The sequence below is a fragment of the Macrotis lagotis genome, chromosome 1 (genome assembly GCF_037893015.1).
Source record: "Macrotis lagotis isolate mMagLag1 chromosome 1, bilby.v1.9.chrom.fasta, whole genome shotgun sequence".
Taxonomy (NCBI): domain Eukaryota; kingdom Metazoa; phylum Chordata; class Mammalia; order Peramelemorphia; family Peramelidae; genus Macrotis; species Macrotis lagotis.
In genome coordinates this window covers 469,791,222-469,812,752 of record NC_133658.1, presented here as the reverse complement: position 1 = coordinate 469,812,752, position 21,531 = coordinate 469,791,222, and the positions used below count along the sequence as shown (strand labels likewise).

The 21,531-nt window shown below is 33.4% G+C and overlaps 1 pseudogene; it reads right to left on the bottom strand.

Moving 5' to 3' along the window:
* Positions 1-20,014: 20,014 nt before the first annotated feature.
* LOC141504704 (ras-related protein R-Ras2 pseudogene) lies at positions 20,015-20,724 on the bottom strand (annotated as a pseudogene).
* Between the last annotated feature and the right edge of the window lie 807 nt (positions 20,725-21,531).

Sequence of the window (21,531 nt, the reverse complement as noted above, 5' to 3'; positions counted from 1 at the left end):
TGAACTGATGCAACAATTTTGGAGAGCAATTTGGAATTGTAAAACCATTAATAGGCCTATATCACAAAGAGGTGATTTAAAAAAACGCAAATATATATATATATATATATACATGTATATATATGTCTATCTCTACATCTATCTATATATACATACATATATATATATGGAGAGAGAGAGAGAGAGAGAGAGAGAGAGAGAGAGAGAGAGAGAGAGAAACATTTTTATTAGCTCCTTTTGTTGTGGCAGAAAAATTGGAAAATGAGGGGATATTCATAAAGCAGGGAATGGCTGAACAAGTTATGTTATTTCAAAGCTATGGAATACTACTCTTCTACAAGAAATGATTAACAGATTACAGAAAAACCTGAAAACACTAAGTAAAGGGGGCAGTACCAGGAGAATAATGTATACATTAACAGCAACATTATATGATGATCAGTTATGACTCTTCTCAATAATACAGTGATCAAGGTCAGTTCTGAAAGAATTAGGATGGAAAATGTCATCTACATCCAGAGCAAAAAATTATGGGGTCTGAATGAAGATGAAAGCATGATATTTTAAGTTTCTTAATTTTCTTCTTTTTCTATCTTTTATTTTCCTCCCTTTGTTCTGATTCTTCTTTCAAAGCATGACTAATATGGAAATATTTCTAATATGTTTCTGCATATATAACTTATTTCAGATTTCCTGTTATTTTGTGGTTTGGGAAAGAAAGAGTGAAAGAGAGAAAAACTAGAATAATAAACTTGAAAACTATCTTTATATATTTTTGGAAAAGTAAATAAATTCATAAAAATATATTATGACATGAAAGAAAAAGAAGGTAGTTTCCGGGTCTCATGATCACTCATCCTTATATTGAAAAAATGAAAAGTAATCATCAAAATTGTAATTTGTGCAAGTGATACTCCCCTCATGTGCTCCTTGTGACAAGCTCATTAGTAGGATTTTTTCTCCAGTGCAATGTTCCTTAGAAAATTCTTTAAATTATGAATCCACTGAAGCCTCTCTTTAATGTCATTATTTTTATTCATGTTATCATGGGTCAAGAGAGCTAGGATAATCTTACAATGTGATTAATAAACTAAAAGTTACTGTAGAAACATTTAGTGATCTATATCTCAGTGAAAAATAATAGAACCTATGCAAAACTAGCACATGATTTAGATTTGAAGAACTCTGAAAAGAGTGGTAGATCTGGACTTATTCACAAATTTCCATTTTTTTGCTTTTTTTAAAAAAAAGAATAAATACATTATTGTTTATTCATTAAATAATTATGTCTTGTGAAAAAAAAGTGTTTTTATTTGAGCTGCAAATTATCTCTTTCCCTCTCTCCTCTAATCCTGCTTTGAGAAGGCAAACAATTTCATCCATATGAAGCCATGGAAAACATGTTTACATATTTACCATGTTCCAAAGGAAAACAGACAATGCAAAAAGGTAAACCAAAAATATTCTTGAATATATTTTTGTAATTCATTACTTCTCTCTCTGAAGGTGGATAGCATTTTTTTATCATGATTCTGTTGGAATTGTCTTAAATTACTGCTTTGATCAGGGCAGTTCAGTCTTTGTTAAATGTTTATTGTGACAGTATTGCTGTTACCATATACAATGTTATATTACTTCTGCTCTCTTCAAATTTTTGAGTTCAAATAAATTGCCTAGTTTTATTATGAAAACATGCAATTCATTTTTTCTTGTAACAAATAGTATTCCATCATGATCTATTATTACAACTTGTCCAATCATTCCTCAATTAATAGGCATCCCTTCGACTTTCAAATTTTTACCACCATAATAGCAGAGCTGCCACATAAATTTTGTATAAATGGCTTATATCCTTTTTGTCGGGGGAACTCTTTATTTAGTGTATCAAAGGATATGCATAGTTGAAACTTTTGGGCATGGTAACACATTAATTTTAAAAATGACTGCTCTAGTTCATAATTCCACATGTGTTCTAATTTTTCCATATTTTTCCAAGCATTTGCATTTTCCTTCTGTCATTTGAAGCAATGTCTTAGATTTGAGCTCAGAACTCAGAGTTGTTTTAATGTGCATTACCCTAAACATTAATTTCTGTCTTTAATTGTGACTAGAACTTGAGTAAAGGAAAATCAAGAGTCCTGTCACATTGCTTGCAAAGTGACCCTAGTAGTGTGTATCTCTCTGCTTCAAATTTGTTTGTTTTAATTGACATATTATAGGATACTATTTTCTTTTTGTTTTACGAGAGTTCATCCCATTCACACTCACAGATATGATTACTAACTCTTTATTTCCCTCTATCCTATTTCCCCATTTACTTTTACACTATCCTTGCTACTATTTGCTTTTGATCATCATCACCCTCAATCTATCTTTCCTTCTATTAGTCCATTTTATTAGTCCCTTTCTTTCTCATTTTCCCTTCTTTGTAGGGTAAAATAAATTTCTAAATCTAATTGAGAGTATATGTTATTCCCCTTTTGAGTCAAATCTGTTGAGAGGAAGATGAACTCAATGCTCTTACCCTCCCTCCTTTCCCTCTACTAAAATATGTCCTTTGGGATTGTTCCTGTGATGTGATTTACCCTCTTCTGCCTCCCCTTCTTGTCCAAGTAGTATCTTTTTTATGTCTTGTTTTTCTTTTTTATCTTTTTTCTCTTTTTTCTTTATTTTTTTACAAGGCAGGGGTTAAGTGACTTGGTGAAGGTCACATAGGTAGGTAATTATTATGTGTCTGAGAATGCATTTGAACTCAGGTCTTTCTGACTCCAGGCCCAGTGCTTTCTCCACGGCATCACTTTACTGCCCATCTTGTTTTTATACCATCATCTCCCAATCAATGCATACCTATAACCTGTGTATAAGTGTACTGCATTCAGATAGATGGAGAAAATCAGTGCTTAAGAGTTCTTAGAATTGTTTTCCTATGTAAAGATGTAAAGAGTTTAGTCTTGTGGACTAACTTTTTTTTCATTTCATTTACCATTTTACATATTATTTGAGTGTTGCAATTTTCTTTTCCATTCTGGTCTTTTTTAATTAGGGAAATTTCAAAGTCCTCTGTTTCATTGATCGTTCATCTTTTCTAGGAAAAAGATGATATTTTTATGTAGAAACGCCTAAATTCTAAATAATTCTGATATTGATTTCTTGGTATTTGAATTATTCCTTTTCAACTACTTGTCATAATTTTTCCTTAACTGAAGATTTTAAAACATGACTATAAAATTCCATGGAGATTTTATTATGTAATTAGTAAGAAAACCAAGGAGTTAGTTTTATAAAAAATAGATTTTAAGGTAATTAGATTTAAAAATAGAAAGAGGAAAATTAAATTATTGTAATCAAAAATGGAAATTTCTTTTCACAATCAATGCAGAGAGGAAATTAAATCAATAATTCTGAGATATTTTGTCCAATTCTATACCAATTAATCTCATATTCTCAGTGAAATGAAAGAATACATATGAAAATAAAAATTGTCCAGAGAGGCTGAAGAAAAAATATCATACATAAATAATTCCAGAAAAAGAAATTGCGCAAACTGCCAAGAAATATCCTAAGAGCAAAATCTACAAGACCAGATGGATTCACCAGTGAATTTTTCCAAAAAAGTAAAGAAAATTAATTATGGTTTCATTAAAAAATTTTGAAAATTGTGTGAAGAAGGAATACTACCAAATTACTGTTATGAAACAAAAATGGGTTTATAACTAAACCAGAAAAATCCAAAACAAAAATAATTAAAAACCAATGTGTTTTTTGAAAATTGTTGCAAAAATTTTAATTAAAATTTATTAAAGGGAATACAGGATAATACATTATTACTAAGTAAAATTTATGCCAGGAATGCAGCATTGGTTCAATATTAGAAAAAACTATCAATGTAATCAACCATTTCAGAAATAAAGCTATCAGAAGTCTTAAGATTATCTAATTGTTTTTGTTTTCCATGGATTTGGCTTAAGTGGCTTGCCTAAGGCCACACAGCTAGGTAATTATTAAGTGTCTGAGGCCAAATCTGAACTCAGGTACTCCTGACTCCAGGGCCAATGCTCTATCCATTTTAACACCTAACTACCCCCGATTATCTAATGGGTAAAAAAATCCTTTGACAAAATATTATTTTTAAAAATGTTAGCGAACATAGAATTTTTCCTTAAAATTATAAGTATAATGGCAATAAACTACAAGCTTTCACAATAAGATTGTGATTAAAGCAAAGATGCTCATATCCCCACTAATACTGAATATTTTGCTAAAATATTATTTCAAGCACTTTTCGTTTTTCATTATTTTCATTATTTCAAATTTTTCCCCATTTAATTTATTTATTTTGAATTTTACAATATTCCCCCAATCTCATTTCACTCCTTCAACCCCCCACAGAAGACAACCTACTAATCTTTACATTATTTCCTTGGCATAATAAATTGATCTGTATTGAATGTTGTGAGAGAGAAATCATATCCTTAAGAAATAACCCTGATTTTTTCACATCAACTGAAACAAAATATACTTTGCTCCAACCTTTTACCTTTATTCTTTATGTATCTCTCTACTTCAAATGAGTTTCTTGTAAGCAACATATTGAAGGGTTAATCCACTCTGCTATTTGTCTATGTTTTAAGGGAGAGTTCATGCCATTTACATTCAAAGTTATTATTACTAATTCTTTATTGCCCTCCATGCTATCTTCCCTCTGTTTGCATTTTCCTCACATTCCGCCCCTTTATCCATATTCCCCTGTTTTTTGTTTCTGAATACCACCCCTTCAGTGTTTTTGCCCACCTTTATTCACCCCACTCCCTTTTCTTTCCCCTATCCCGTTTTCCCTTTTTCCTTCTCTTCCCTCTCTTAGTTCCCCTTTTTCTCCCCCTCTCTGTCTTCATGCCCCCTCCCCTTTTCCCCTTTTAATGCTTGAAAGGTAATATGTTTTCAAAGTTCACTGAGTATGAGAGAAAGATTCAGGTGTTTCTCATCTCCTCCCTTCTTTCCCTCTATTACCATAAGTGTACCTCTTAATGTAATGAGAATTAGCCCATTCAATCCCCTACCTCCTCCCATCTCCTTCCTGTCCCCATTCTTTAGGAGGAATTTTTTTTAAAAATCATTCTATCTGAATTTTATAAAATTCTGAGTTTCCATGACTTCAAGCTAAATATATTCTAATAGAGTTATAGTTCTTGAGAGTTATTAGAATCTTTCTCCCAAGTAGGGTTATAAGGAGTTTCATCTCTTTGGATAGCAGTTTCATAGATAAGTCATGAGTCCATCACTTCTGGCTAGGTATATTCTCTCTGTTAGAATTACAATTCTCAGGAGTTATGAGAGTCTTTTTCCCATGTTGTGATATAACTACTTTTCATCTTTTTTTCTTTACTCCTTTTTTTAAAGCTTTTCATGTGTCTCTTGTACTTCCTGATTGATGTCCAAATTTTCTATGTGTCTCTGCTGTTTTCAACAGGCATTTTTTTGAATTCTTCTATTTTGTTAAGTGTCCATCCTTTCCCCTGAAAAAGAAGGCTCAGGGGGCGGCTAGGTGGCACAGTGAATTGAGCACCAGCCTTGGAATCAGGAGTACCTGGGTTCAAATCCGAGCTCAGACACTTAATAATTACATAGTCGTGTGGCCTTGGGCAAGCCACTTAACTCCATTGCCTTGAAAAATCTAAAAAAAAAAAGAAAGCTCAGCTTGGCTGGATAGTGGATTCTTGGCTGCATTCCAAGCCCCCTTGTTCTTTAGAATATCTCATTCCCGGCCCTTCAATCCCTTATTGGTGTTGCAGTCAAATCTGGCATAATCCTTAGTGTGGCTCCTTGGTATCTAAATTATTTCTTTCTCACTACTTGCAGAATTTCCTCTTTTACTAGATAATTCTGGAATTTGGCAACAGCATTCCTTGTTGTTTGTATTTTAAAATCTCTTTCTAGAGGAGATTGATGTATTCTTTCCTTAACTATTTTGCCTTCTGGTTCCATGACATCAGGGCAATTTTCCATCACTAGATCTTGTAATATTAAGTCCAGACTTTTTCTCTTCAATGTTTTTAGGAAGAATAATAATTCTCAGGTTGCCCCTCCTCGACCTATTCTTGAGTTCAGTGGTTTTGCTGATGAGATATTTTATATTTTCTTCTATTTTTTCCTTATTTTTTGGTTTTGTTTAACAGGTTCTTGCTGTCTCATGTAGTCATTTGTTTCCACAGATTCAGTTCTTTATTTTTGAGAGGAGTTTTCTTCATTTACCTTTTGTAACTCCTTTTCCAATTGGTCAATTCTATTTTTGAATGAGCTTTGCTTTTGACCATTTGAGGTTCTGTGAGAATCATCTTCATTTTACATTTACCCAATTGAAGATCTGAGATAATTATTCTCATTTTGTATTTGTCCAATTGTATTTTCCAATGATATTTTTGTTGTTATTGTTTCAAGGTATTAATCTTCTCTTGAGTTTCTTTTTTCAAATTTTCCAAACGAATTTATTTTTAGGTTTTTGCAAGGCAAATGGGGTCAAGTCACTTTCCCAAGGCCACACAGCTAGGTAATTATTAAGTGTCTGAGGCTGGATTTGATCTCAGGTACTCCTGACTCCAGGGCTGGTGCTCTATCCACTGTGCCACCTAGCTGCCCTCAATTGATTTTTAAACTCCTTCCTCATTTCTTCAAGTAAGTCTTTCTGAGCTGGAGACCAGATTATATTCTCCTCAGATGTTCTTTGTGTCTCCAATTTAGGGTCTTTTCCTTCCAGGAATTTTTGTATGGATACACCTTTCCGCTGACCTTTCTTCATTTTGCTAAGACCTTGAGTTGAGGAGGGGCTAGTTCACAGAAGTTTGGTGTTGTGATCCCTATAGCCTTTACTCACTGAGTGTAATATTCCCATTTTGCCAGTAGCGGGCCTAGAAGATTTCCTAACTGAGTGTAATTTTCCCAATTGACCAGTAGGGGATGCTACTTGCTTTCTCTCTAGTGTCTGACTATGATTCAGGCCCTCTCCCTTGGCCTGGAGGGAGTGATTGAAGTTGTTAAATACTTTTGTCTTTAATCAATGGTGGGCTATAAGGTGGGGTAAGGTCATCACTCTCCCTGTTTTTAGCTGGGGTGATTGGTAATCTGCTGCTTACACACCTGTACCTGGGGCAGAAGGTCTAAATTTGTTTGTTCTGGGAAAAGGCTTCAGTGGAAAATGGAGGTCTGGACTCAGAGTTCTTTCTGACCATAGGAGTCCAGGGATGATGTCCACAGCTCTCTTGTACCAGAACTATGCCCCCCCACTCCAGCCCTGTTGGCAAGCTTCAGATGATCAGTGCCACCAACAATGCCTCTGCTCCCTAGTTGACTGAAGCGCTGTGGTTGACCATGCTCTAGCACTTCTGCTGATCAAGCAGGTCCAGTTTTTGGGCCCTCAGTGTCCCTGGCTCTAACCCTGTCTCTAATCAGGATGATACATGGCTAATCTGCCTTACCCACCAGCACTTACTCAGGATTGCAGAAGACTAATCCTGAGGTAGATATTCTTTCTCCTGGCTTTTCTTTCTGGGTTTTGTTGATTGGATTTCTGTTAAGAGATTTGTTTCATATCATATATGGGGAAAAATCAGGAGATTATAGAACTGTGCCTTCTTCACTCCACCATCTTGGCCAGAAGACAAGGTATTGCTTTTAAATCATTCTATCTGAGTCACAGAAAAGTTATGAGTGTCCAACACTTCTAGGTAAGTTTATTCTGTCTAATAGAGTTACTGTTCTTGAGAGTTCTTAGAATCTTTCTTCCAAGGAGGGATATAGCCAGTTTCATCTTAGTGGATAAGAGGTTTTTTTTTTTTACCCTTTTTTTTAACCTTTTCATATGTCTCTTTAGTCTCCTGATTGAAGTCCAACTTCTTTTAAGCTCTGGACTTTCCATCAGGAAAAGTTGTTATTCTCCTATTTCTTTAAATGTCTATCTTTTTCCCTGGAAGTGAAGACTCAGTTTTGCTGGGTAGTAAATTCTTGACTACATTCAAAGCTCCCTTGCCTTTCAGAATATCACATTCCAGGCCCTTTGATCCCTTCATGATGATTCAGTCAAGTACTGTGTAATCCTCACTGTGAATCTTTGGTATATAAATTCTTTCTTCTGGCTACTTGTAGTATTTTCTCTTTTATCTAATAGTTCTGGAATTTGGCCATAATATTCCTTCATATTTTCTTTTCAGGATCCCTTTCTCAGAGTGGATCGATGTAGTCTTTCAATGACAATTTTGCCATCTGGTTCCTGATGTTATGGCAGTTTTCCCTGGCCATATCCTTAAATATTATGTCAAGGCTTTTTTCTCCTCAATATTTTCAATGAGCTCAGTTATTCTCTAGTTGTCATTCCTCTTTCTATTCTCAGGAGCAATGATTTTGCAAAAGAGGTAGTTTACATTTTATTCTATTTTTTTCAATTTATTTTGGTTTTGTTTAAAAGATTCTTGCTATCTCATGAAGTCATCAGTTTCCACAGACTCCATTCTTTTTTAGAGATGAATTTTCTTTGTTTATCTTTTGCAGCTCCTTTGCCAAATGGTCAATTATAATTTGAGAGAGAGAGAGAGAGAGAGAGAGAGAGAGAGAGAGAGAGAGAGAGATTGTACTTTCCTCAATAGTACTTTTCTCAGGTCAGATAAAAATAATATATATTGGGGGATGTAAGTATGAGAGAGGTTAAAACAATAAAAACATAAAAACAAGAATTATGCTAGAAGTGTAGGCATTAGTGGATAAATAACATCAGGGGAAGAGTAACAGAGACCTATTATTATGGGGGAGAAGGGAGAATTTGAACAATAAGTAAATCTTACTCAATAGATTTTACCCCAAGATGGAAGAAAATACATTTTCAACTGTGTTTAAAAATGTATTCTAACCTACAGGGAAGTGGTGAGGGAGGAGGGTGGGAGAGAAAGAAATGGAAAAAAGGGACTGACAAAAGGGAAGGTGAAGTTATAAATGAAAGAAAACTTAAAGTTAAAATTTAAAAGAAAAATTAAAGGGGAAAGGGAGCAAAAATTGATAAGAAAGAATAAGAGGAAAGGAAAGAGAAAAAGCACAAATGGTGAGAGGTAACATGGAGAGAAGACTTAGTAATTTTAACTATAAATGTGAATGGGATGAAATCTTCCACAAAACAGAAGCAAATAGCAGAAAAGATTAAAAAGGAGAATCTTATAATATGCTGATGACAAGAAACACATTTGAAGCAGAGAGATACACAGAGTGTAAAGGTAAAAGGATGGAATGAAATATATTATGCTTCAACAGAAGTGATAAAATCGGGGTAGCATCCTGATCTCCGACAAAGCAGAAGCAAAAATCAGTCTGATTAGTATAATAAAATTAAAAAATTGATTTCATTAAAAAGGATAAGAAGGGGGCGTCTAGGTGGCTCAGTGGGTAAAGCACCGGCCCTGGAGTCAGGAGTATCTGGGTTCAAATCTGGTCTCAGACACTTAATAATTACCTAGCTGTGTGGCTTTGGGCAAGCCACTTAACCCCATTTGCCTTGCAAAAACCTAAAAAAGAAAGAAAGAGAGAGAGAGAGAGAGAGAGAGAGAGAGAGAGAGAGAGAGAGAGAGAGAGAGAGAGGAAAGGAAGGAAGGAAGGAAGGAAGGAAGGAAGGAAGGAAGGAAGGAAGGAAGGAAGGAAGGAAGGAAGGAAGAAAAAAAGGAAAACAATTGGGGAATGACTGAACAAGTTTTTGTATATGGAGTATTATTGTTTGTTAACTTAATTAATTTATTTATTCTCATCAATATGTACATACATATTTCCAAGTTAAAAAAATTTCCCTCCACTCTCTGCTCAGTTGGAAACACCCAGGTTTGCATTTTTACATACCTATTTTGATAAATATATTTACAAATTAGTAATTTTCAGCAAGAGGAATAAAGATTAAGGGAAAAACATATAGAAGAGACAATTTTTGTAAAGTGTACATAATATTCAGAAGGGTTCTTTTGGCTTTTCTGTGTGTGTTTATTTTATTTTTTGGTTTTCTTCATCTGGATAGGGATAATATAGTTTATACCTAGTCAAAAGCAATTGTTTTAGCTCTCTGGACTGCCAAGAGGAATTGCTTCCATAAAGGTTATTCATCTCATAATGTTTTTGTTGCTGTTCTCTTGATTCTACTCCCTTCATTCAGCATCAGACTCTGTAAGTGATTCCATGCTTCTCTAGAGTCTGACCTTGTATGATTTCTTATAGAACAAAAATATACCATGATATTCATATGCCTTAACTTGTTTAGACATTTCCCAGTTTATGGACATCCCCTCAATTTCCAATTCTATGCCACTACAAATAGGACAACTATGAATATTTTGGAATATGTAGGATTTTCCCCATTTTTAATATTTACCTTCTCCAAATAGACCTAGAATTAGAATTGCTCAAAGGGTATGAACAGTATTCTTGTTCTTTGGGCATAGTTCCATTTTGCTCTCCAGAAAAACTGCATCAATTCACAACCCCAAGAACAGTGTGTCAATGTCCCAATCCTCCCACAGCCTCTCCAACTTAGATCATCTTCCCTTTTTCTCATCATGACTAATCTAATATATGTGGGATAATACCTCATTGTTTTAATTTGCATTTCCCTACTCAACAATGATGTTGAGCATTTGAAAACTGTCTGTTCATATGCTTTGACTATTTATCAGTTGGCAAATGACTTGTGATCTTAAAGATTTGATGCAATTCTCTATATATTTTAGAAATGAGACCTTTATTAGGACCCCTAGTTGTGAAGATAGTTTCCCAGTTTTCTGCTTTCCTTCTAATTTTGGTAGATTGATTTTATTAGTTCAAAACCTTTTTTAATTTATATGAGTCAAAATCATTCATTTTGCAATTTGTAATGTGCTCTAATTTTTGTTTGGTCATAAATGCATTCCTTTTCCATAGATCATATAAATAGAATATTTTGGTCTATTAATTTATCTGTGGTATCCCTCTTTATCTCTAAATCCTGTACCAATTTTGACCTTATTTTGATATGGGGTGTGAGATGTGAATCTATACATAATTGTTGCCATACTGTTTTCCAGTTATGCCAACAATATTTGTCAAATAGTGAATTCTTATCCCAGGAGCTGATGTCTTTGGGTTTATCAAATAGTAGATAGCTATAGTCATTATCTGTAGTTTCTTTTGAACCTATCCTAATCCACTGATCCATTTCTCTATTTATTAAAAGGTAGTAACGGGCAGTTTCGATGACTGCTGCTTTATGATATAGCTTTAGTTCTCGTAGAGCTACGCCACCTTCTTTTGTATTTTTTCATTAGTTCCCTTGCTATTCTTTCCGATTTGTTGCTCTAGATGAATTTTGCCACTATTTTTTCTAGCACAATAAAGGAATTATTGGTATTTTTTTTTGCAATGGTACTGAATAAGTAATTAAAATTGAGTAGAATTTTTATTACATTAGCTCAACCTAACCAGGAATATTTGACATTTTTCCAATTAATTAGATCTGACTTTATTTGGGTGAGGAGAGTTTTATAATCATTACCATACAGTTTCTGGTTGTGTTTTGGGAGGTAGATTCCCAAGTATTTAATATTGTCTACATTTATTTTAAAAGGAATTTCTATTTTTATGTCTTGCTCTTGAACTTTGTTGTTCATATGTAGAAATGCTGATGATTTATGTGTGTTTATTTTATATCTTGCTCCTTTGCTGAATTTCTCAATTGTTTCAAGGAATTTTTTTTTCAGTGATTTTCTAGGAATATGTAAGTATGCCATCATATAATCTGCAATGAGTGAAAGTTCTGTTTCTTCATTGCCAACTCTGATTCCTTCAATTTCTTTTTTTTTCTCTTATTGCTATTGTTAGCATTTCTAATGCTATATTGGATAGTAATGGTGATTATAGGCATCCTAGTTTCACCCCTGATTTTGGCTCTACCATGAATGGTTAGACTCTAGAGAAAATGGAATGAATTACAGGTACTGATGCTGAGGGAAGGAGGAAAACCAAGAGAACACTGTGCACATTAATAGCAATATTCTGAGTTGATCAAATTTGATGGATGTAGCTCCTCTCAGCAGTTCAGAAAACTAGGGTAACCCTGGTACATCTATTATGGACAATGCTATCTACATTCACAGCAAGAAAATAAACAAAAGAAAGCAAAACAAAAAACCTACAGAATATGAAAGAACACTATCCTTATTTTTGAAAACTTCTCTGTTTTTCCTTCCTATCCCATGTTTTTCTTTCTTTTTTCCATAGTCCTAATGCTCAAATAGAAAATGTTTTATCTGTAATCATGATATGTATATGTAAATTAATCTCCATACTGTTCACCCCTGAGGGAAGGGGAGTAGAAGGAATAAATTGAAGGAAATTATGTGACTTCTTAGTATACATGCAGATGAATTTGTAAAAATATTCATGAAATGTAATTGGAAAAAATAAAATATCAATTTAAAAAAGAAAATAAAGATAAAAAGTTACAAGAGGATCAGATTTTTAATTACTTTTAGCAAATATTGACAAACAGTATACATATGCATATGTAAATTCATATACATGTATGCATACTTACATATTTATGCATATATGAAAACTATTCATGCATGTATATATATATATATATATATATATATATATATATATATATTTTTTTTTTATGTAGGTATACCAGCAAGTGAGGAATCTGTATGATATACACAAACATTCCAATCTCTCTCTCCCTCTCTCTCTCTCTCTCTCTCTCTCTCTCTCTCTCTCTCTCTCTCTTTCTCTCTCTCTCTCTTCCCCCACAGAAACACACACACACACACAAACCCAGACACATAGACCTGTACAGATTACTTAAATATAAATCCTAAATTGATTTTTTAACTCATTAATTTTGAAATGCCCAAATCTTCGGTAAAGATTTTTACCCATTGTTTATTATTCATCAACAAGTTCCACCTCCAAATTTAACACATGGAATTCATACAAAGGAATGGAAGGTCTGTTATCTTTATCCATTCTCCTTGGATATGTTTTATAATAATTATAAATGATTGATTCTGTCAACATATAAGGAAGATTTGCTGTCATCATTAAGTTACTTAGACAAAAAAATCAAGAAAAATATTCTTTTATAAATAAAGGTTTTCTTTGTTTAAATTTACATCTCTTGTATTAAGTCCTGGCCTTAGGTAGGACAATGTACTCTGCTCTTTTTTTTTAACTAGAGATAAAGCATTCCAAGGGATCAATTTATCAAACACAAATACTGAACCAGACAAAGAATAAATCATTCTTTACCTTGTAACAGTAAGAGAGTTGAACAGGATAGTCATGTATCTACATAAATCTTACTTTTTCTGCCAAAGGGAATAACAATATAAAGTCAAATCATTTATCACTACAAAGGGATATGTCCAATTTTATATCAATAAACTTGCTAACATATCTTTTAATTATACAGAGACAACGACTTAGTTGTTGCTGGCAAGTAACTGTCTCCCTGCAAACCAATATGTTGATTAACTATGTTGACATTGCTGTTTCTAAGAAACTGAAAAACAAAATGTACTGGTGTAGTTTCAATATATAGAGTCCAGCAAAAAATAGGTCTTATATCTGAGTATTCTTTCCTTATTATTATTAAATTTTGAAACAACATTCTATAGCTTAAAATCAGAATGGATAAATATATTTCATTAATCTTGATTGTTCACTAATATAGTTTATTAAACATCTATTTGTAATAATCAATTTATCTGAACTCAATGACCCATACAATTAAAAATGAAACAAAAGAATTTATAATTTAAAATTTATAAAATTCATAATAGCTAGATCATATTGGAAATACACTCTATAGGGGTAACTAGGTGGCACAGTGGATAGAGCAGTTCTGGAGCCAGGACTATAGGAGTTCAAATCTGGTCTCAGACACTTAATAATTACCTGGCTATGTGACCTTGGGAAAGTCACTTAACCCTCTTGTCTTGCCCCAAAGTAAATAAATATATTTTTAAAAGAAAGACACTATCACTTTATCCATCAAACAATACTGATCATAATCTGCATGTAAATTATATTGAGTTAAAAAAATGAACAAGATGAAGAGCTGGTGCTGTATGACATTAGAGTAGTTTTTCTGTGACTTTTATAGCTTCCAAAACTTTCCTTTTACTCACCATTTTTTTCTACTTTTGAGACTATGTTACCTAATCATGGGTCACTATGATCTAAGAAATATTAAAATAATAGATATCGCAAAAAGTAATATAACGATTCAAGTGTAGGAATGCAATTATATGCTAACTACATGATCTGTACAACATAAAGTTTGTGAAATGCCACAATAACATATGTGACCAGGAAGATTGTCTGATTATCAAGTGAACGTGAGGAGGTATACATCAAATGCCACACTAGTATTCATTAAAATTTTGAGATGAAAGTCTCTAGAAAGGTATTGCTGTCATTGTATGAAGAACCTTTAAATGAACTCAAAATTTTAGAGGTTAAGAAATGAGTATTTTACAATTTTACAAATAGTTTTTACTTCCATTAAAAATTATAAATACATTCCTTGAAAATTTGTAATATAGTTTTAATCTGCCTTTCCAGTCTTCTTTTATATTAGTATTCTTTCTATTTTGAACTTTGTGTGTGTGTGTGTGTGTGTGTGTGTGTGTGTGTGTGTGTGTGTGTGTGTATGTATATGTGAAAAGATATGGTGTGTAGGTAGGCCAGGGGATACTGGCTCATTTCCCATCTAAATTAAGTGGGCCTATGGTGATGACTTTCTGTCTTGCAGCTCCACACATTTCCACAGGCTCTATTGACGCATTACTGGAAATATACTTCTGCCTGTACTTTAATTTTTCATATTCTTTTCTTCACAGTTTATATATAGATTACTATAGCCAAACCTTGGTAACTATAGCCATACCTATGGAGAAAGCTCTAAAAATCATCATCTCTCTCTCTTTCTCTCTCTCTCTCTCTCTGTCTGTCTAAATATATATGTGTGTGTGTGTGTGTGTGTGTGTGTGTGTGTATATGTATGTATACATATATATATATTTCCTTAAACAATCTTTATTTTTCCTTGACTCTATCTCAATATGACTATCTACATCTGTAGTTATATTTAAATTATATCTACCTATATCAACATCAAACACATCTATTTATATCACCTTTATTTGCATTTATATCTGTCTATAGATATATGTGTGTATATATATATATATATACTTCTATAAACATATCGTATTTGTACTTATGTATCTACCCAAAGCAATAGAAATATATAAACATAGAGATATGGATATGGATAGAATATATATTCATGTATACATATATTTAAAATATGTATATATGTTATATATGTAAATGTATTTATATAATAGAGATATAATCATAGATTTGTGAATATTGAGAGACAACTAGTTACAGTCATGGATATCTATAAATAAACTTTTTTATGCATATACACACATATACAAATTACATAGACACATGCCTTTACATATATTTGTAATGAAATTATACATATATGAACATGCATATGTGTATACTTAAATATTGATGATTATGCACATACAAATATTTTTCTATTAATGGATGCAGGTTTCATGGGAAGATACTGGAAAGATATAATCCACACAACAAAAAGATATATCAATTGAAAGGATTATTAGTTTTGATATGGTCTATGGATTCATATAGGAACCTTAGTACTCTTCTTCACATAAATATACACATACACAAACTCACACAAACGTACAGAATTTCAAATTGAAAACCAAAATGATTTGGCCAATTCACTCAACCAATATAAATGAATTTCTGCATCTTCTTTTGCCTTAATGTCTCCAAAACTGACTTTTCCCAAGATTTTCAATTTAATATGATTGAGGTAATACCTGAAAGACATTCACAACTATTGTAAATATCATTTATAGACTTGCTAAAGATAGAGAAAATAACTATACAAATATACATGTCACTAATACAACTACATTGTAGCATTATTTTCTAATGAACAATAAATTAAATTTCTCAAAGTTTGTCCAAATAACATGACAAAATAGGTAAGGACTTAGTTCCATAGAAGCTTATAAACCTGAGATTGTCAATAAATAGGCAATTTACTGCAGCAGTTAGCCATGAAACAGTAGTAGGTTGAGAAGTAGTAGTAGTAGTAGTAGTAGTAGTAGTAGTAGTAGTAGTAGTAGTAGTAGTAGTAGTAGTAGTAGAAGTAGTTGTTGTTGCCAGAACTGGAAAAAAAAAAAACTTCTCGAAGAGGAAAAAAAGATATGTTAATTTGAACAGTGAGACCATGATGAGGACTATGGGGTGAACTTAAATGCCAAATTTGTTGATTTAATGTTTTCCTCTATCTGAGATTTTATGGAAAATTCACTGACTTTTATCAAACATACCAAACTGTATCTAGTGGTAGGTCAAATTTAAATGATACATGGAGAAGAATCTAGAAATCCTCTCTATGGATTATGATATACTGATCAGAATCCTAAAGGACTTTGAAATTAGAGGAATTATTTTCATAACCTCTTTAAATTATGATTATTAGTTTTAGGGAAGAAATAATGACATTTGATTGAGCACATCTATTTATGTGATATCCACATAGAAAATTTTAAAAATAGCTATATGTATTTTGTTTGTCATGTTTAATCATGTGGGAAGACATTGTTAGAAAAAATTTGGAAAGTTTTTTGACTAAACATAAGGTTTTTGAATTGAAAAGGAAAATACAAACTAGGTCTTCAAATAAAACTGTATATATTGTGTGAAATATAAAAGATATGATATAAAAGAAGATTAATAATGGAAGAGGTCATTCCCAGAAGGAAATAGATGAAATATCTGCATAGCAATGGAAAAAATATGCTGGAATCTGAATATCATAGAAGCATAGACTATTAAACCTGCAATGTACTTGAACAAATAAGAAATGCAGAAGGAATCATTTTCATCCCAAAGATGATTAAAAAAGAAAGAAATATAAGCAACTATTTCATCTCATTAATCACATTTACAAACTTTTTTTCAGGTATGAATTCTCTGATGATGAATGAGCAATAATTGCTGAAGACACAGGTGAACTCCTTTATCAGTTCTGCTCTCAGACTCTCATGTAATTATATAAAAGGTCAAAACCAAGCTCAAACTGTAATAATGAATAAAGATGAAAACAGTCACAATGATAAGAACTCCCAGATTAAACTTTTCAAAGTATTGAGAATACATCCATCTGCATATATTGACTGATTATGACAAGTTCTACATAAATTTAAGTGATATAAAACAACCATCAAGAGAAAAAAAAAACCCAAACCAAGAGAACGCTTTCATGCAGCAAAAAATGTGAAGTCAATAATTATGGCAGTTAAGGGCAATACAAATTAAGGACATAAATTTATATATATATATATACATATATATATATATATACATATAAAATATTTAAGAAAATGAAGGAAAACATTGAGGAAAGTATTCTTTCAGAAAACAATAGAACAGTGGCAGTAAAAAAAGAATATGAGATCTAAGTATCCAGCTGATCCTAATAATTTGTAGAGCTATAGTAATATGGAAATTCTTAAATAGCTGAATGGGAGTGTAGATATACCAGAATCTCTCTTACATTTTTAATATTATTTACATTATAAACATATTTAGATATAATACCTTGTACTTGATTGCTATGTCATAAATTATAGATAAGAAAATGTAGTTGGGAAAGGTGTCTGTATCATAGGGCATTCTGAGAGGATGTATCAATGTGGCAGGTGATAATTTCATATGAATTAATAAAAATTATTCAAGATTACTTAAGGAAGTGAAAAAAATTACTATAAAATAAAAGATGCTATTATAATTCATTAAATGTCAGTATGACAAACAATGAAATAGCAAGATTTTGAAAAAATTCTGTATCAAATAATTGTAGCACATAATTTAAAGAATATTAGAGAAATTGAATTCAAGTCATACTATTTGTCTTGTTGAATACTCAACGCCAACATAAAATATAACAATGAAAAATGTGCCCATAAGTGGTTTCTTCCAGACAACCTATTCAACTATTATTTTATTATTTTATTACCTACAGCAAGCGATCTCTATGCACACATTCAAAAAATAAGTATTCTTTGATAGATGAAAGATAAACATCTTGTTTTGTTGTTCAGTTGTTTTCAGTCATATTGACTCTTCATCACCCTATTTGGATTTTCCTTTGCAAATTTATTGCAGTGAATGGAAAGTTAATAATGGGAAAATTTTAGCTCAGTATAAGGAACAATTGCCTAAGAACCTGTCCAAAAAAGCAATAGATTAACTTGTGAAGAAGTAAGGAATTTATATCTAAAGGTCATAAGAAAGACTTGAAAGGATAGTTAATTAAATTTTGTAAATGAGCTTTATGTCTTAGCAGAGAATTTCTTCCAATTCAGATTTTGTGATAAGTGATTTGATCATTTCTTTTACTGCTATTTTCAGCTAATACCTACTATATGATGACAATAATCAAGCAACCAGAGAATCATAGGATATTACCTTTCCAACTTGAGGAGGAATTTTGTTTTCAGCTTCCCTAATAGATGATCATCTAGGAAATTCTTGAAGTGAAACATTGACTCAGAATAGATTTTTGGCAATTTATAGCTAGCAGAATTATGAAAAGCATTCATTTCAACCCTCTTAATGCACAGATGAAAAAACTTTATCTTAGGTATATGCCAATTTTCTTTTTTTTTTTCAGCTTGTACAGTTTCATATTTCATGTAAATGGTCAGTCCTCAGTAAGGGCTACCGAATTTTGAGATCCACATCTTGGGAGTTGTACCTGTGATAGTATCTTGGGCAGGGATGCAACTGGCCAAAAGTGGGCCCTACAAAAGCCCAGAAAAATAGAGAAGTTTAACCACAGTTTCTGCAGCTTCCACATTTGCTTTTGTGTGTCAGTTAAAAGTGAACTGTGAGAATTAAATACTCATGTTTACATTATACACAAGTTATGCTGTGAAAGCATATTGACTTACAAACTTATAGAAATACTTGTTAACTAGTTTAATAAGAAAATAATGTATAAAAGTATATAGCATAAACATTAATCATCTCTGACCCTGGAATGATAAATTCCATTTTTTTATATTACATCAAAACAAAAACAACTACAGTTTGTTTTCTTGAACTCCTTATCCAGAAATGCTCAAAAAGGAAGATAGACACAAATGATTGTTTGACGTCCCCTTCCCCCTCAAATAAATGGCTGAGAAAGATCCCTAAGAACTGAAATGCTTGCATCCAGAGTGAGCCCAGGTATTTGGCCACAGAGAATACCACCATCATCAGGCTTACAGCACAAAAATGGCAGCAGTAGTAAGATACCTATAGCTGTTCTGGACACATAAAAAAAAATACAGTAGATGGTTGAATGCTTCTGGACACTGGAAACCAGAAGATACAGTGATCTAAGAGGCCTAAAACACCTCATTTTGCTAATTCATTTCAGTGGGTTTAAGGCTAACTGAAGTTGAAATCAAATTTTATTCTCTTGGGCAAAAAAGCTAATTCACATTTTCTCCCAAAACAAAACAAAAACCCACAACAAAAACTCCCTAGGTTTTGATTTAGGATGACAGTAGGCAATATCATTTCAGAAGTTAAAAATTAATCATTTTGCATACAATGATTTCAGTTTGGAAAACAACTGGGGACTCAAGGGTGATTCATCCCCACTATGAGTGTAAGGCCTTAAAGAGTTGTGTTAATTGTGTGTATGTGTGTCTATGTGTATACACACATATAGATATCTAGCTTAAAAAGAGTAATTGTATGGTCTTAGAGAAGCAGCCTTAGTGTTTTCATTAAGTCTGTCCTGACATGATCAAAAAATCAGCATCATCACCATCACCACCAGCTCCAGGCCAGGATTCTTGAATTAAGGCTAACATGGTGGCCATTTCAAGGACATGCTTGTATAAGGCTAAAGAGGTACCCAACAGGATGTAAACTGGAGGGAAGAAAGGAGATGAGGGCTTTTTTCTGGCAGTCGGCAGCTAAAATTCAGGGGATTCTTAAAAAAAATGACACAACGGCAGCCTTTCTTGTCTTTCTGTTTCCTTGCTGGTTCTGGGGAAGGAGGACATTCTTGCTCTTGAAATTTCCTGATAACCCGGACAAGTTCATGGAAAGCTTGGTCTACATTCATTCTAATTTTTGCAGATGCCTCCATGTATGTCACCTTGAGTTGTCGTGCAAGTTGCTGCCCTTCTTCTTGTGTTACTTGTCTTTTATGGTCAAGATCTGCTTTATTACCAACTAAAATCATTGGAAACTCATCTCGGTCCTTTACTCTGAGAATCTGTCTTTGAAATTTATAAATTTCTTCAAAGCTTCCTTTATCAGTGACTGAAAAGACCAGCAAAAAGGCCTCTCCAGTCCTCATATATTGTTCTCTCATTGCCCCAAATTCTTCTTAACCTGCAGTATCCAGAATATCAAGTCGCGCTGCTCTATCATCTATCACACATTGTTTAGTATACGAATCTTCAATTGTCGGATCATAATCTGACAAACTAGAACTGGATGAACTGGATGGTGAGCGCCGACTTGCCCACGCCGCCGCCTCCCACCACCACGAGCCGGTCCTTCTCCGGCCCGGAGCCGTCCCGCCAGCCCGCCGCGGCCATGGGGGCGCCCGGCCCCGCCTAGGCCCCGCTCCGCTCCCCTCCGCACCCCTCCGTGGCCGAGCGCGGCCGGGGGGCGCCGCGGCGGGGGCCTCGGGGGCGGGCCGGGGGCCGCGGGCCGCGGGGCCAGGGGCCGCGGGCGGCGAGGCCGGAGCGCGGGCGGCGAGGCCGGGGCGCGGGCGGGCGGCGAGGCGGGGGCGCGGGCGAGCGGCCGGGCCCGGCCCAGGCCACGGTGCGGGTCGGCGCTCCTCAGCCTCCTCCGCGGCGGCCCGGTATATGCCAATTTTCAAACAGATTTAGGTAATTACTTCTACATGAATTATGTTTTAAGTATTATAACTTGATTATAAATTGATAAATGTTATTAATTTTTATTTTCATTGAAAAGCATTTTGATATATTTTTAAATAGTGTTTCATAAAGATGAACTTTTGTATTTTATTTTGACTTGAAATAAAGGTTAAAGACGTAATGTATGATCTGATTATAGAGAAAAGTGTGTTGACTCACATGAATACTGAATCGATATACTTAGCTACAGTAGCATACAACTAAGCAAATAAAAAAATAGGTTCATCATCAAACTAAAGCAACTTTTGGCCAACTTGCTGAGTTAAAAATAAAGGAAGAAATACCAATTGTAGATACATGAATCAGTAAAAATGCTATCCCTCTTCCTAACCTAACTATGGTTTTGAAACTGTGCTGTCATAGATTATGTGATAGTAATTTAATTGAAATAGGAAAAAAATGCTTTTAAACTTTTTGCTCCATAAATTAATCGAAAATATAAAAATTTGTTTTTTAAATATAC